The sequence below is a fragment of the Notamacropus eugenii genome, chromosome 6 (genome assembly GCF_028372415.1).
Source record: "Notamacropus eugenii isolate mMacEug1 chromosome 6, mMacEug1.pri_v2, whole genome shotgun sequence".
In the NCBI taxonomy this organism is placed as follows: domain Eukaryota; kingdom Metazoa; phylum Chordata; class Mammalia; order Diprotodontia; family Macropodidae; genus Notamacropus; species Notamacropus eugenii.
Window position 1 is genome coordinate 341597891 of NC_092877.1, and position 16851 is coordinate 341614741.

General features: G+C 40.6%; 1 long non-coding RNA gene across 1 annotated transcript in view; it reads left to right on the forward strand.

Annotated features, from left to right (window-relative positions):
- Positions 1-2569: 2569 nt before the first annotated feature.
- LOC140510065 (uncharacterized) overlaps positions 2570-16851 on the forward strand; it is a 62585-nt gene continuing 48303 nt past the window's right edge. Inside the window, exon 1 of the long non-coding RNA XR_011969075.1 lies at positions 2570-2724. This is a non-coding gene — a long non-coding RNA (uncharacterized lncRNA). The remainder of the gene's footprint in view (positions 2725-16851) is intronic.

Sequence of the window (16851 nt, forward strand, 5' to 3'; positions counted from 1 at the left end):
ATTGCCTAGTCCAACCTTCTCACTTTACAGATGAAACTCAGAGATGTGAAGATCACATAGGTAGTAGATGTCAGAAATGGAATTCCAACCTAGGTCCTTGGAGATTCCAAATGCTCCTAGTTCTTCCTTCTGGGACTGAGTAGAATAAGTCTAACCCCCTTTCCACATAGCATCTCTTCAAATATGGGAAGAGAGTTAGCAACTCTTCTTCCACGTCTGTTTTTATGGGTTAGCCACCTCATTTCCTTCAGTCAACATTTGAGGACTTTACTCTTGCACCACCCAGACATTCTGGCTCTGTAAATATACTTTGTAAAGAGAATCTCAACACCTTTAGAAATATCACAGGATTATAGATTTGGGAGCTGGACTAGACCTTAGAGATCATCTTGCCCAACTGCCTCATTTTATAGGTGAGGAAACTGAGGCACAGGTAGGGGAAGCAATTTGCCTAAAGTCACAGGATAGTAATCAAGCAATTTATTTTTGTTGTTTTCAGTCATTTGTTTTTTTTTTTAGTTATGTCCAACTCTTTGTGAAATTTGGGATTTTCTTGGCAAAGATAGTGGAGTGGTTTGCCATTTCCTTCTTTAGCTTATTTTACAGATGAGGAAACTGAGGCAAGCAGTTCACACAGAATCACCCAGCTAGTAAGTGTCTGAGGCTGGATTTGAGCTTCCAAAGATGAGTCTTCCTGATCCCCAGTCCCAGTGCTCTTAAGTGTCTATTTTGTGTTAGGCTTTGTGCTATGTGTTTGGGATAAAAACACACAGATGAGACAATCCCTGCCTTCAAAGAGTGAACATTTTACTGGGGCCATGCATGGTTACAGGTAAGTAAATAAAAGATATATACAAAACAGTGCAAAAATGACTTAGTGGGGCTGGACTGGAATGAGGGCTATACTAACAATTGTGGGAATGTGGAGAAGCCTGTTCAGAGAGGTGCCATCTGAATTAAGACTCAAAGGGAAGTCCTCATTAAATCATGGGATTATAGATTTAGAGCTGAAAGGGACTCTAGAAGGATTGAATCCAATCCTTTATATTACTGGTGAAGATACTGAGCCCCACTTAAGTGACTTACTTAGGGTCACACAGCTAGTAAGTGTCAGAGCAAGGTGTTTCAGATCCAAACGCAGTATCCTTATCATGGCACCTTACTAGGACAGGTCCTCTGACCCCAAACTTTTTCTGAGAGACCCCTTCTTTTCATGGGCCAAAACCTTGAGCTCTGCAGAGGTTGCTTGGGTGGTGGGTGTGATTTGGAGGGAATTCCTTAATAATTCACCACTTTAATGGATCCATGACTTTTTAGATATGGATATTCTTTACATTAATGCAAATTTCAACCCATAAATATCTTTTATAGACTTTAGACATACTCTAACCAGTATGTTGGGGGCCATCCCCTAGATCCTTGTATATTGTGTGGGTGCCCAGGCAGCCAGGCTGCCCATCTGTCATGCTTCATTCTTGCTGCATAATAACCTCACCTCTTATTCTGATCATATAAGCATAGATGCTGTTCATTGTCACTTCTGGCATATAGATAACTTTTAAGTAAGCTACTGAATACTTGTGTCAGGATGCAGCTAGGTAGCTCAGTGGGGACTGGAGTGAGAAAGAACTGGGTTCAGATCCAGCCTCAGACACTTACTAGCTCTGTGACCCTGGGCAAGTCCTTAACTTTTATTTGCCTTAATCCATTGGAGAAGGAAATGGCAAAACACTACAGTGTCTTTGCCAAGAAAACCACATGAATAGTATTGATATTCCGTGGCCCACGGGGTCAGAAAGAGTTGGACATGACTAAACAACAATAACAAACAAATTACTTTGTGTCCCCGACATGTTTCTCTGTTGCTCATTGGGGAGATGCCAAAAGAACTTTGGTTCTTTGGAAATTGTGGTGTTTCAACACTCACAACCAGCTGACATCACTGGGAGAATGCTCATGTTACCAAGAGAAAATCTGGTGCTGGGAGATACCTTGGGACAGTTAAGTACAGTGCATAGTTTTCCAAATGAAATCAGTTTTGCCTTCTTTCTTTGTTCTAATCAGTTCTGGGCTCAACTAATGTTGTCTGTTTGTATTTCCTGCCCTTGATATTTGCACTGATTCACTAACAATGGACTGTCTATTAATCGAGTCAGTGATTGACTGATCATCCAGCTGCATGTCAGAGTCTAGACAATGGGAATTTTTTGTTCCTTTGACTATTTTTTCTAAGTAGATTATGAGGCTGATCTTTGAGGAATCATGGATCTCATCAGGGAAGTATTATAATGTTCTGGGCAGTGATTGATACAATATCACTAATAATCTATCAATTAACAAGCATTTATTAAAAGTCTACTACGGATGGTATACTAGGTAGAAAATTGGTCTTGAATCTAGGAAGAGCTGTGTTCAGATCTTGCCTCTGAAGAGTCCTGGCTATGTCACTTAGCATCTTATTTGACTAGGTCATCCAATGAGACTAAAAAGTGCTGACCTACATTGGTAGAACTTCTCACCAAGGAGTTCCCCAAAATCACAGATCCTGTTTCTTCCCTCTCTAACAGGCACTGTGGTAGGTTATGGGAATCCAAACAGAAAATGAAACAGTACTTGACCTCAAGGAGCTTATATTCCATCTACTAACTACAAATAGGGGCATTTGGAAGACTTCACCATCCATCTTCTATTTGGAGCCTACAGAGAATATCCTCTATGACAGTGGTGAGCACCTTTAGGAAGCTTTTATCTCCCCATTTCAGACCTTACTTGATGTTATTAGTTATATCCTCACGGAACACAGTCATCTCTGTGGTTGCAATTAACAAACAATCTTGTGCATCTGTTGGAGAGAGTCAGTAAGGCTGCTTTTGTGTGTGTGTGTGTGTGTGTGTGTGTGTGTGTGTGTGTGTGTGTGTGTGTGTAATTAACAAGCAATATGTTATGTGTCCTTCTTGTGTCCTCCACCATTTTCAGCGAATTATATGAGTATGGACATATGGTCTTCTGTAGAAAATTGCAAAAACCTGCCCTTGAAATGGCAATTGAGAAGACATAATAACTACCAACCCATGTGATAACTTCCTTACCTACATAAAAATGTTTATGACAATGATAGGATATCTTTGATGAAACCGTAAAGTTATGTACACATTGCATCCTGTTCCATGACCCCCTGATAATAGACAGTGGGCAAGGCAATAAAACAAGGCCTTGTATACTTGCCAAAGGTATTTACTGCTCTCATAGAGAAGATCCAGCCCACAATCCAGGTCAACTTATGGATAGTGAAGTTCTATAAATTCTTATTTGTCATAGACATTGTGCTGATTGCATCAAATCCCAGAGCACTGAAGAGCCTCCTGGAGATCTGCGATCACTCAAAGGAGCATGCCCTAACCATGCACACAGAAAGTGCAAAGTGGATTAAGAATGTCTGTTGCCCAGATTTTAGCTTGCATGTGAATGGAAAACCTATAGAGTTTGTTCAATAGCATGTGTGTATATGATATAGAGAGTACTGACTGATAGTGAGGTGGGTTCCGAGCTAAAAAAAAAAAAAAAAGAAGAGAGCAAGCTAAATGGCTTTTGGGAAATTTCAGAGTTCTTTTATACCCCCACCCTCCTCATGAATGTAAAAACCCATGTTTTTCAATACTAATTTACTGGTGTTGTTATGCGATGACAAGATGTGGAACAGCAGCTGCTTCTGGAAAGCTAAATATGAGCATCCCACAGAGGGCAATGGTATCTTATCTGCAGTCTATACCTGCAGACTGTAAAGTGTAACCAATGGCAAACTTGGAATTATAGCAATAAATATGGTCATTGAGAAATTGTATGACAGAAAGGCCAGATGGGTTGGTCATGTAGCAAGAGCAAGGCCTGACAGGGACAGACAAGATTGCTCCATCAACCCTTAGATGTTGGAAGAAAGTGAGGACAGCCTCCAGTACACTGGATGGACCCCTTGTGGAAAACTTTGGAGAGTGTAGGGGCCAGCTCATGCATGGATGAGTGATAAGATGTATTGATGGAGTGAACTCTTGAAATGATGAGAGAGCAGATCCAACTGAATATTTTATACATTAAGCCATCACTGATATGAAAATTTTACTGAAACTAGATTTTAAAAAAAATTAGTGATACATTTATACATGTATGTGGAAATGTGATTCTGAAAAGAAAAATCTTAAATGTTACTTACTTTGCTTCAGAGGGCTGGATCACTTGAGGCCCTGCCCTCCCATGCTGAGATTTAGAAGGTGCTAGGATGTGACAGTTGGGCTTGGAGGTTAGTTAGCAAGAATACTTTGTTAAAATAGGAAGCTACCATATTGAGCACCCGAGGTTACACCTCAAGTAAGATTCTCGTTGGTTTATTCTTTCCCTGTGGCTTTGATGTATCCCATCCATCCATGAGCATTTAAATGCTTACTACATGGTATCCCCATGTGCCAGGCACTCTGTGTAGCAGTAAGCACCGCAACATACACAGGGAGCCTACTGTCATAGGTTCTTAGATTCTGCATTCATAAAAGGAAAGGCAACATTTGAGGGGTTAACAATCACTTTAATCCAGCACAGGTATCATTCCTTTAACCAAGCACAATGAATCATTCACCTAGTTCAGGGGAGTCAGCACCCTGACCTTCAAAGAAAATACAGAAAAACCAAAGGTTAGCAGATGTGGCTTTCTCTGCCTGACCATCAATAGACAGGTCCAACTGTCTGACCATAGTTACCAGAGAGGGATGCACTAACTTCTGGGTTTTCCAAGCTGGGGGGCTCCTTCGCAGCTTCCCAGAGTCCTCCTCTGGCCAAACACTTCCAGTAAGCCCCAAAGTAAAACCTTACCCTCAGAGTATTTATACCTTTTTTTAGAGCCAGAGGGCATTTCAACCCTTGAGAACCAGTGCCTCATTAACAAAAGCTGTGGATGTTCCTACAAATCTTCCCTAATCAAACTCCCCTGAATGGGCAGGCTCATTAAAGGGTGGGGAAGAACTTTAATCGCATTAAAAAAATTAACAATACAAACACATATATTGTTTCTAGTTAAAGAAACTCTTGTTTGTGTACTTTACTCCTAGTTAGTTGGTTGTTGTCCTTCATTTTCAAAAAGGACCAAAAGGACATCACTGTGATAAAGTTAAGTTTCAATGTGTCCAACTGTGGCTGATCAGAACAATACGACCTCAGAATGCTCTACCACAAGTTGGGCACTGATAGTCCGTTTGAATATTTGGGGTGGATATCCCAAATTTGTGCAGCCTGCGTTTCCTTTGTGCTGTCTCAATTCTGCTTTGCTCATAGAGCACAGCACCTTTTCTGATGTGGGCACGCCATGCTGAGTGGTCCTGTGCCAGTGTCTCCCATGTTGCACAGTCAAATCCAAAGTACTTGAGAGAGACCTTGAGAGTATCCTTGTATCGCTTCTTTTGACCACCATGTAATTGCCTGTCCTATGTGAGTTCTTCATAAAATAGTCTTTTTGACAAGCGTATATTTTGCATTCAAACAACATGGTCAGCCCTTGCTTGCCATCACACTCTGCCAGGACCTGGGGCTATAAAGAACACAAAAATAAGCTCCTCCTCTGAAAGAACTTATATTGTTTAGGGGACAAAATACATGTATGTGTGTATGTGGGTGTATGTGTGTGTCCCAAAAGTCTTAGTGCAGTTTTACGCTTAATATCCCAAAAGGCTGCTAAAGGGAAACATTTAAATATGAAAACTCAGCAAAGTATATGGGAGTATGTGTGTAGAGATTTAATATCTTAAAATGGTATTAAGACTTTGGGGACCTTCTGTATAAGTAAATACAGAATAATAAATACAAAGTGGTATGAGGAGGAGAGGCTTCACGTGGAAAGAGATGCTTGGACTGAAGGTAGTAGGGAGCCTATGAAGCAGAAGTGAGCACAGTATCCTAGGCGTGATGGTCTGTACAAAGACACTGAGATACTTTTGTTTCTTTCTCGTGGAGTAGTGTCCCAGGCTGTTTTCCCTTGTAGCAAAGATTCTTCTCCTTGGGTCCATGAACTTGTTTTTAAAAAGCATTTTAATAACTGTTTCATTATAATTAGTTTCCTATGTAATCCTGTGTATTTTTATGCATTTAAAAACAGTATTCCGAGAAGGGGAACACAGGCTTCAGTAGAACCCTTACTTTCTCCAGGGACTTGTGTTCTGTGGTCTAAGGTCTCTCTACAAGGCTTCTAACTCCCCCCACCTTTTCTCCCCCAGACCCAAGCTACTAACACATTGTGCCATTCTAGGCAAGTTAGTTAACCCCTCTGTGCCTCAGTTTCCTTATAAAACAAGGAGTTGAACCAGATAGCCTCTTAAGTCCCTTTCTTGCTCTCTGTGTATGATCCTCTGAAGTGCTTTTCTTTAAGGCCTGGGATTCCTAGTTATAGCCCTGCCGCTATTTAAAGGTGGTAACAAAAAAAAAAAAAAAAAAAAAGAACAGCTCTCACCCAATTCTGCCCACTGTCAGCCATCCCCGTACTCCTTCACTTTGGCAGACATGTCAAGATATAGATTTGACCTTTTAAATTCTTCAGTGACATGTAGATTCATACTGACAGACTGTTAGCTGCTGATTTCTATCTGAGACTTTAATCAAATGCAGAGCTGGCATTATATAAACACACAGCACATAACTTTAATCCTAATCCCCTCTCTCCTATTCTGCCTTTCTCCATCCAGTAAGTACTAGGGTGATAACTGGGACACTTCCAAATTTAGGGATGTCTGCCTCTCCTTTTTTTTTCTTTTCCTCAGGCTTTTTCTCTCTCCTTCTCTATCTCCCACCTTCTCCTGGGAGGGGAGGGCTGCTGATAATGTCATGCCACATTAAATTCAAGGCATCTAAAACAGAGAGGCAGGCCTTGCTTCTCTCCCAAACAGTAGCCCTGAGAAGCCAGTCGTGATGGGCCCAAGATAGAAGGCCTGACTCACGTCTCCACCAGCTCTCTGCACTCGAATACAGTTAGCTGGTGGGCGCTGGTAGGGGGAAGAGGGAGGGTGACAACCCAGCAAGCTGTTTGTTTTCCCTTTTCTTCTGCCAGTCTTGCTTCTATGTCATTCTGGGGAGGCTATTTTTAAATACTGGCTCTTCCTGGATGTTAGGGAGATTACTGCTGCCTGAGCAAGACAAGCCTGCAGGTCTCTAGACTTAATCAGAAACAAATGGCATCTCTGGCTGGCCCACATAGCTTGGACAGCATCCTGCCTTGGCTGGAGACTTGCCAACCTGAGCAGCCTTACCATTGCTCTAAGCCTTGAGGTAGACTGATCTGAGTTTGAGTACTGCTTCAGGTGCTTACTAGCTGTGTGACCCTAGGTAAGCTGGGGAAACTTTCTGAGCTTGAGTTTTCTCATCTATAAGACAGAGATTAATTGCTTCTACCTCACAGGATTGTGTGAAGAATCAAATGACATTACAGATTGTGTACATTGTGTACACAGATTGTGTATGTACACATACATACCTATAATACATAAATATATATATATGTATATGTGTAAACAGCAGCTAGGTGGCACAGTGGAGAGAGTGCCGAGCATGGAGTCAAGAAGACTCAACTTCCTGAGTTCAAATCTGGCCTCAGACACATACTGGCCAAATCACTTGACCCTGTTTGCCTTAGTTTTCTCATCTGTCAAATGAGCTGGAGAAGGGAAAGGCAAACCACTCCAGTATCTCTGCCAAGAAATCCCCAAAAGGGGCCACGGAAAGTTGGACACAACTGAACAACAACAAAAATGTGTGTGTGTACATGTATTATATGTGTGTACATATACATGTGCATATGTATATATATGCGTATATACACACATAGCTAGCATTTATATAGGACTTTAAGGTATACAAAGCATCTTAAAAACATTCTCTCATTTGATCCTCACAACAGTTCTGGGAGGTGGTTCTATTATTATACCCATTTTATGGAGGAGGAAACATGCAGAAAAATATCTAATGAGGACAAACAAAAAATAAAGGGAAGTTGAGAAAGTAGAGGGGGAGGGAGATGTGGGTCCTTGGGGCAGGTCTAGTGAACTGGGAGAGGAAGGAATGCATGATGATCCAGGGAATTCTTAATATGCATGATCTGAAAGGATACAGTCAGTCAGAGAACTTCCAACATGTGAAGTCCCCCAGCGGTGAGGGGAGGGTTCTATAGCATAGTATGTTCATCCTTCATTGCTGAAGAAGAACATGCCATCAGAGAAATGATGACATGACTTGCACTTGACTTTGTTTTGAGTGAGGGAGGGCTGTGCAGGTCACCAGCCTCACTTCTTTTCCAAAGCCATCTGGATCCAGTGACCAGATATTCATCAGGATGACTGGAGATGACTCAGCATGAGGCATTTGGGGTTAAGTTAAGTGACTTGCCCAAGGTCATGCAGCTAGTGAGTGTCAAGTGTCTGAGGTGAGATTTGAACTCAGGTCCTCCTTACTCCTGCCCTGGTGCTCTATCCACTGCACCACCTACCTGCCCCCTATAGCATAGTAGAGAAAATCCAGAGACTCAGGATTCCAATGGGAAGTAACAGGTATATATTTTTATCTGCTGCCATCCAATCACCTATTCTCTGTAAGACACTGTACTAGGAATGGAATTTATAAAGACAAAATAAACAAAAAGATGCTCATCCCTGCCCTTGAGGTATACTTACAGGGTGTGTGTGTGTGTGTGTGTGTGTGTGTGTGTGTGTGTGCATGTGTGTATATGTAGAGATGTGTGGGGGATTAGAATATAACAAAAAAAACAAAAGTATTTGCATGGTCAGTAGAAGAAGAGGGAGAAAAGATTCACAACTAAGAGGACTAGGATAGCCATTCCATGGCACATGAGCCCAGTTTTGAAGTAAGCTAGGGATTCTCAAAGGCAGAGGAAAGAGTATTCCAGGTGTGTGTGTGTATGTGTGTGTGTGTGTGTGTATATGTGTGTGTGTGTGTGTGTGTGTGTGTGTGTGTGTGTGTGTAGGGAGGCACAGCATGCACAAAGGCACATAAGCTGGAGATGGTAAGTCATTCAGAATGTATAAAGGGAAGTAATATTCCTAGAAAGTTGGAACCAGACTGGTTTAAATTCCCAACATATTAAAAGAATGAATGTACTAGAAGCAGAAAGAACTTGGGAAAATGAGCAACTTGGGGGTGGGGGAGGAGAATGGTTAATCTGGAAGTGAAAACTTCTTCTATTAGGTTAAATAGGTGATAAAAATAGAATTCGAAGTCAGGCTTGGAGCCTCTCACTGCATTTGAGATTAAGTTTGGAAGTCTTCTCAAGAAGGCTAACCGAGGTGTAGCTGTGATCCTGCCCAGGCTGCTGGTGATGGGGGTGAAGCAAAATTCAATCAAACAGTTCAACAAGCACCTGTTAAAATGCTTACTACTTCAATGCTTACCATGCACTGTGCTAGGGGGAAAAATCAAGTCAAAATGAAATAGGTAAGGACATTGGACAAGATCCTTTGAGGAGGAAGAGGGAACTAGCAGCTTCCAGGTCAGAACTTACCACTACTCCAGGGAACAGTAAATATAATTGTAATTATAGCAAGTTACATTTATTTAGCATTTTAAAAGTTGCAAAGTGCTCTATGTAGATAAAGCACCTCTTCTGATGGTCACAAAGACCCTTTGAAATAATAACAGTAGCTAGCATTTGTATAATGATAATTTAAAGTTTACAAAGATGTTCTCATTTTATTTTCACAACAACCCTGGGAGGTTGGTGCTTTTATTATCCTCACTTCACAGATGAGGAAACTGAGGCAGACGGAGGGTAAGTGACTTGTTCAGAGTCACGCAGCTAGTATCTGAGCTCAGATTTGAACTCAGGACTGCTTGATGCCACAATTAGCGATCTATCCACTGTTGGTTGTTATCCTTACACACATCGAGGAATAAAAGTATATCCTATGGGTATTCTTAGCCCCAATTTAAGGTGAAATGACTTGCCTAGGGTTGCATGGTATTTGAACCCAAGTATTGCTGACACAGATGAAAATATGATCTAGAAGATTAAAAGCATGATATACATGATAAACAGTGCAGTCAATTCAAGAAGGATATAGATGATAAATAGAACATCTATTTGAAGAGGGCATGGGTTATCGGGAATTCTTCGCAGATATGCATTGTTATACTTCTTTCAGCATACTTCCAGGCCTGTTAAAACCAAGCTTAGACTTATAGTTAACTCCATTTCAATAGATGATTTTAAAAAATAACTAATTGTGCCCTGATTTGGTACTTTGCTCAGTGGGTACTAGAATTCACTTCAAGTACAATTTTATTAATCTGTCATCTTGAAAAAACGGTTTTCAAGTAAGCATGTGTTCCATGACCACACTATTCCACTCTCTTTCTTTTTCAATCATTTCAGTTGTGTTTGACCTTCCTTTATCCCATTTTCAGTTTTCTAGGCAGATACTGGAGTAATTTGCCATTTCCTTCGCTCTTTTTACAAATGAGGAAACTGAGGCAAAGAGGGTTAAGTGACTTGCCCAGGGTATCACAGCTGGTAAGTGTCTGAGGCTGGATTTGAACTCAGGTAGAGGTTTCCTGACTCTAGGCCTGGCACTTTGTGCACTATTGCACCACCTAGCTGCTCCTACATGATTCTAGTTTAGAGTCCATAAAATCCATAGTCTAAAGATTACATCTTCTCAAAAATCTTAAATGGCTCCCTATAGTCCTTAGGACAAAACACAGAATCCTCTGCCAGGCATTTCAAGCCTTCCACGGTGGGGATACTTTTCCATTTTTATTTTATATCGCATTGGCCTTGGATTCAGGATGACATGGGTTAAAATCTTGCCTACTTGTCACTTATTAGCTGTGTGACTGTGAACCTTTCTGTGTCTCAGTTTCCTCCACTGTAGATTGAGGGGGTTGGACTGAGTAACCCCTAAGGTCATTTCTAACTATAAATCTGAATTCTTATGATCCTAAATAGTTCTCTTTCATGTACTCTCTGTACCAGTCTTTAGCCATTCATCATTTATTCCATCTCTAGCCTCCATACCTTTCCACCAGCAGTCCTTCATGGCTAGAATGTACTTGCTAATTACTTCTGCTTTCTTCAGTGCTCTGCTGTGGGTGTAGGTATGAGCACATGGAGGGCTTCTTGGTCCTGGAGTGGTTAGCTCTGTCACTATCTCTCACTCTTTTTTGCTGTCTCTGTCTGTTTCTCTCTGTCTTTATCTCTCCATCTCTGTGTTTACTCTGTGTGTGTGTGTGTGTGTGTGTGTGTGTGTGTGTGTGTGTATTATATGTATGGGGAGAGAAAGAGACAGAGACTGAGACCGAGAGAGACCTAGAGATAGAGACAGAGACACAGAGACAGAGACACTGACTTATATGTACACATATGGTGCCTCCCCAGAAGAATATAGGCTTCTTGAAGATAGGAGACGTTTTTACTTTTGTTTTTGTATCTCTAACATTGAATACAATGCCTTTCACATAATAAGGGATGAATACACGCTGAATTGAGTTGCTTGGTGCTTCTGAATTAGATGTCATCAATAGCATATTATTTTCTTGGCCTGTGACTCTTCTGGGTTAGTCTCTATGGATGCCTTAGACCAGATAAGCTCTGGGCTGTAGCACCTATTGGCTGATGTAATGTAGGACCCAGATTAGATAGGAGCTCACCTCCATTTCATTACATTTACTTCGTCCTCCTTAGAAGTACTTGACTTTCCTTCTCCTGACCCCTTTTCCTATTTCCTCAGGTTTATCTTGTCTTCGTAACCATAGAAACAACTCTTTAAAAGGTGAGGCTGCCCCAGTTATTCTCTCTGATTGGCTGGAATGCACCCCCTCCATGACTGCTTTATCAAAGACATGGCAGACATGGCAGACACAGCAAAATATTCACTTTTGAATGTCGCTTCTCTGTGGGTTTTGATGGAGGAGAGTAGGGGTTTGATGTCTATCACAGCTTCCCATGTCTACTCTATGGAATCCTACCCTTCCCCAGCTCCCATCAATACCCATAGTAGCCTCTTTGGCCTTTATTTGGGGGTGGGGCATAATTTGTTATGATATACTTAACAAATATTAAAGTTTACAAAAGCATTAAAAATGATGAAACCTGGAATATGGACTGGATCCTTTCTTTCCCCCTCCTCCATCTTTCCCCAAAGGGTCATGATCCATGTAGTGGGATACTTTGGAAAGAAAGAATACTGGCTCTCTCATGAGAGGGTCTGGGTTCATATCCAACCTCTGATGTTTACTATGTATGTGATCTGGGGCAAATTACTTCCTCTTTCTGGGCCTAGGTTTTCTCATCTGTAAAATGAGGAGTTTGAACTAGCTGGCCTCCAAAGTCCCCTTCTGCTCTAAGTAGATGATTCTCTGATCTCTGAGCCCCTTTCAGCTCTGAATGTGGGATCCAATGGTCATCTGTCTCAGTGATTGGACAGCAAGGAGGTATATGGACAAACAACTGGGCCAGAAAAGGGAGAAGGGGGTGGGGAAGGATTTTCTATTGCTTATCTTGTGTATCGGGTGAGCTGCCAGTAAGGGTATCCTGGAGTCATTGTTTATCTGCTTATGAGAGCCTGTTGTCAAATTTTCCTTGTGAAAATTTACGCCTTGGAAATCAGCAAATGGTACAAATCATGTCTTGACATTGCTTTGTGGATTGTCTATATTTAAGAAATCAGTAAAGAAACTGATAATGAGCAGATTAAACCTAAAAGTGTGTCCTGCATACATATATATACATACATATGTCCACACACATACATACAGATATACATTTATATATTTTTCCTGTTGAGAGCCAGTTGTTAAACTTGTAAGCACACTCTTGGTTGGGGGGCCATACCCCTCATCAGAATCTGGAGAGCAGTCAATTTCCCCACATCTCTAGAACTAAACGAATTCTCTCTAAAATTAATCTTCCCCCACTCCCATCTTTTCTCCACCCTCGTTATGGCTCTGAGGAAAACACCTCAGGGGACAAATGTTGTTCTTCTAATATTATGTCCCATTCTTCCATTCTGAGAATTCTAAACTTTCAGTTCTGGGTACAGACAAAGAATCTGAAAATGAACCTATTTCTGGAGCCAAAGTGAGATGAATCAGCAAGATGGCATTCATGGTCACAGTTATCATCAGTAGTCAAAGTTTCATTTTATTGTTAACGTTTAACTAAGTCTCGATTTTGTGCTTCTTCCTCATTGATTCTCAGTGTGCAAACACTGAGGGAGGTGTTTTCATGGCAAAATGTTTACATCATATAGGCTACAGCTCCCCTCAGACAACTTGTCATCATTCAATGTAGTCTGACATCACTTGGAAAATTTCCCAATCTTGCATAATCATTGTACACTGCTTTTCAACCCTCCACAAAGTGAGGCACACATGCAATGCTTTTGGGTAGTTCTCATGAAGTTGCATAAGCCATACTTTTATATAAGTGTATTAGCACTGGAACCCAGAACTTTTCTGGGGTCACTAGCTCTGTGACATTTTCTTACTTTTCTTACTGTTTTTGGCATTATTGGTTTTTCAAATCATGACTCAGTCCCCTGTAGTGCAACCCTGTATTTTCCCATATTATTCAGGAGCCACAAATCCAATAGAAAATCATTTAATTCAAACATCAAAATAATATAAATAACAAGACAGAATCAAGTTGTAAAAGAATTCTCTGTTCTGATATGCAAATAGATGAAAAATTCCTGGGGTGGTGGATGGAGGTAAAACCCTGGGGAAAGTATATGAGGGTGGGAAAATTCCTTCAGTGCATATATAGAATAAAAAAGCACTCAGTCATTTTTCCATTTCCTCTCTACATACTGAGTGCCTGACATGGAGATCTCCTGGAGTTCTTTAGTAATGGATTAAACTGGTCTCTAGCTTTGGGATTCCTTCTTCCTCTATGTGGCATTAATCCTTGGGGGGGGTTTCTTCTCTGAATTTATACTATACTTTGGTATTTTCTGCTCAGCAGATCTCATTCCTTGATGTCACACTCCTGCTACAATTCTTGTATTCAAGTACAAGGCTTCCCCAGGAGCCTGACCTCCTAGAGATTCCTTTATATTGGCCATTCTGGGTCATTAAGTCCAGCTGGCATCTTCCATGAAGGACAATCTGGGCAGCCCTCTACAAATGCAATATGCATCCTATGATAGGATAGTAATACATAATTTTCCCTTAACTGTCAAGAGTTGTCAAGCATTCATATACATTTAACCTAATGTATATTTAATATTTACTATATTTATTTAATATAAATAAACAATTAAATATCTTAGGAAAAGGGAAGGGAATAATAGATTGAACACTATGGGATGTTCAGGGAGGACTAGCCCCTCTGGTGTGAGGGCTGCTCATCTACCTTTGGGGTCCACCTGTCACTTAACTCTCACCTGTGGCTCTGTGAAGCTGTAGCATGTACAGAGACCATCTCTGGTAAAACCATCTTAGCAGACAGGCTAAATGAGGCTGAGGGTAACTGACAGGCCTTATACCTGTTGGTGAGTTCAAGCATGTGAAGACTTCTCCTGGTGGAATGGATGGAGGAGAACAATTTGTTCCAAAGCCCATGAAGACGGCTGAAGCAGACTCTTATGGAATGCTCAGAGCTCGGTCAGACATTGAAGATGCCAAAGTCATCCACTGCATCCTGGGTCACCACCAGTTATCCTGACTTTTGTTCTGCCACTGGACTTCAATGATTCTGGGAGAGTGAGGCCGATGACTCTGTGTAACTCTGCCTCACTTAACTCCAATTCATTTTCAAGTCAAGACGTCACCTATGATGTCATTAGTCCTCTGAATATGAAGGACAAGCAACTATGTGTAAGGGACACTTCCCAGAAATGATCTCATTTGATCTTCATAGTAACCCTGGGAGGTAGATACCTTTATTATCCCCATTTTACAGTTGAGGAAACTGAGGCAGACAGATTAAATTGCTTGTCTACACACTCAGTAAGAATCTGAGTCTAGATTTGAACTTAGAGCTTTCAGACTTCAGGGCCCAACCCTCTACCTCATGCACCACCATGCCTGACACATAGTAAGTACTTAATAAATTATTATTGACTTGATTAGACATTAGATATATTTTATTAAAACATAATTAGTTTGGCACCTCTGTTTGCCTAGAAGTCTTTGCTTACACTTATGTTATTTAGACACTTGACACTCACCAGCTGTGTGACCTTGGGCAAGTCACTTAACCCCAGTTGTCTCATCCTGGGTCATCTCCAGTCATCCTGATGAATATCTGGTCACTGGATTCAGATGGCTCTGGAGGAGAAGTGAGGTTGGTGACCTGCACAGCCCTCCCTCACTCAAAACAAAGCCAAGTACAAGTCATGTCATCATTTCTCTGATGGCATGGTCTTCTTTGGCAACGAAGGACCAACACACACTAGGTCTGTATGTTTGATAATTCTCCATTTTGAAATTTTTCTCCATGCCTGTGAGTATACTAGCTTGCTTTGGAAAGGAAGAATCACATTTAATTCCATGTTTGCAATCATATAGTAGAACAGACACAAGAACTTTACTCTCAATTTGCCATTAAGCATATTAGATTTATGATCCATCTTTATATTAATGCAGGGACATTTTCCTTCTCCCACAACATTAGCTATAATTAGAAATACAAAGACATTTGTGAGTCACTGATTTATCTAGATTCCATCTCCATCAAGGGTTGGGAATATTCATTTGGGGCGTTTGAACTTACTGTATGGTTAATTTTCTTTTTGAAAAAAAATTTTTATTCAACCTAAATTAATTTACTTATTCAGTGCCATACTGATCAAAATAACAGAGCTAGAAAAAATAATATCAAAATTCATCTGGAAGAACAAGTCGTCCAAAATATCAAGGGAACTAATGAAAAGAAATGCTAGGGAAGGTGGCCTAGCCCTACCAGATCTCAAATTGTATTATAAAGCAGTAATCATCAAAACCACTTGATACTGGCTAAGAAATAGAGGGGCAGACCACTGGAATAGGTTAGGTACTCAAGACACAGTAGTTAACGAATATAGCAATCTACTGTTTGATAAACCCAATTACATGTTAAAATAATTTTTTTTGCATTTGTTTTTTTTTAAGTTTTGAATTCCAGATTTATCTCTTCCCCTCCACCCTCCTTGAGACATTAAGCAGATATAGGTTATACACGTGCAATCATGTAAAGCATTTCCATATTAGTCATATTAGTCATTTTGAATAAGAAGTCTTGAATAAAAGAAAAAGAATGAGAGAAGAAAGTGACAAATAGTATGCTTCAGTCTGTATTCAAACAATATCATTTCTTTCTCTGGAGGTGAATAGTGTGTATGCATCATTGTTAGTCCTTTGGGATTGTCTTGAATCATTGCATTGCTGAGAATAGCTAAGTCATTCATAATTTTTCATCGTATAATATTACTGTGTACAACACTCCCCTGGTGTTCACTTCACTTGCATCAGTTCATGTGAGTCCAGGTTTTTCTGAAATTATCCTGTTTATTATTTCTTATAGCACAATAATGTTCCATTACAATCATATGCCACAGCTTGTTTAGCCATTCCCCAATTGATGGGTATTTCTTTGATTTCCAGTTCTTAGCCACCACAAGAAAGAACTTCTATAAATGTTTTTGTGCTGTGTGGTTGATTTCCAATCAAGCTGGAGGCAGAAAGGGAGATGATATGAAACATTTTTTTTTTTTAGTCCATTTCCCCCCAGTCATGAAATGTCCTAAGATCATAGGATTCAGAGCTGAAAGGTTCATAGGATTTCAGAGTTGGAAGGGTCCTCAGAGGACATTGAATCCAACCTGGACCTGAATAAAA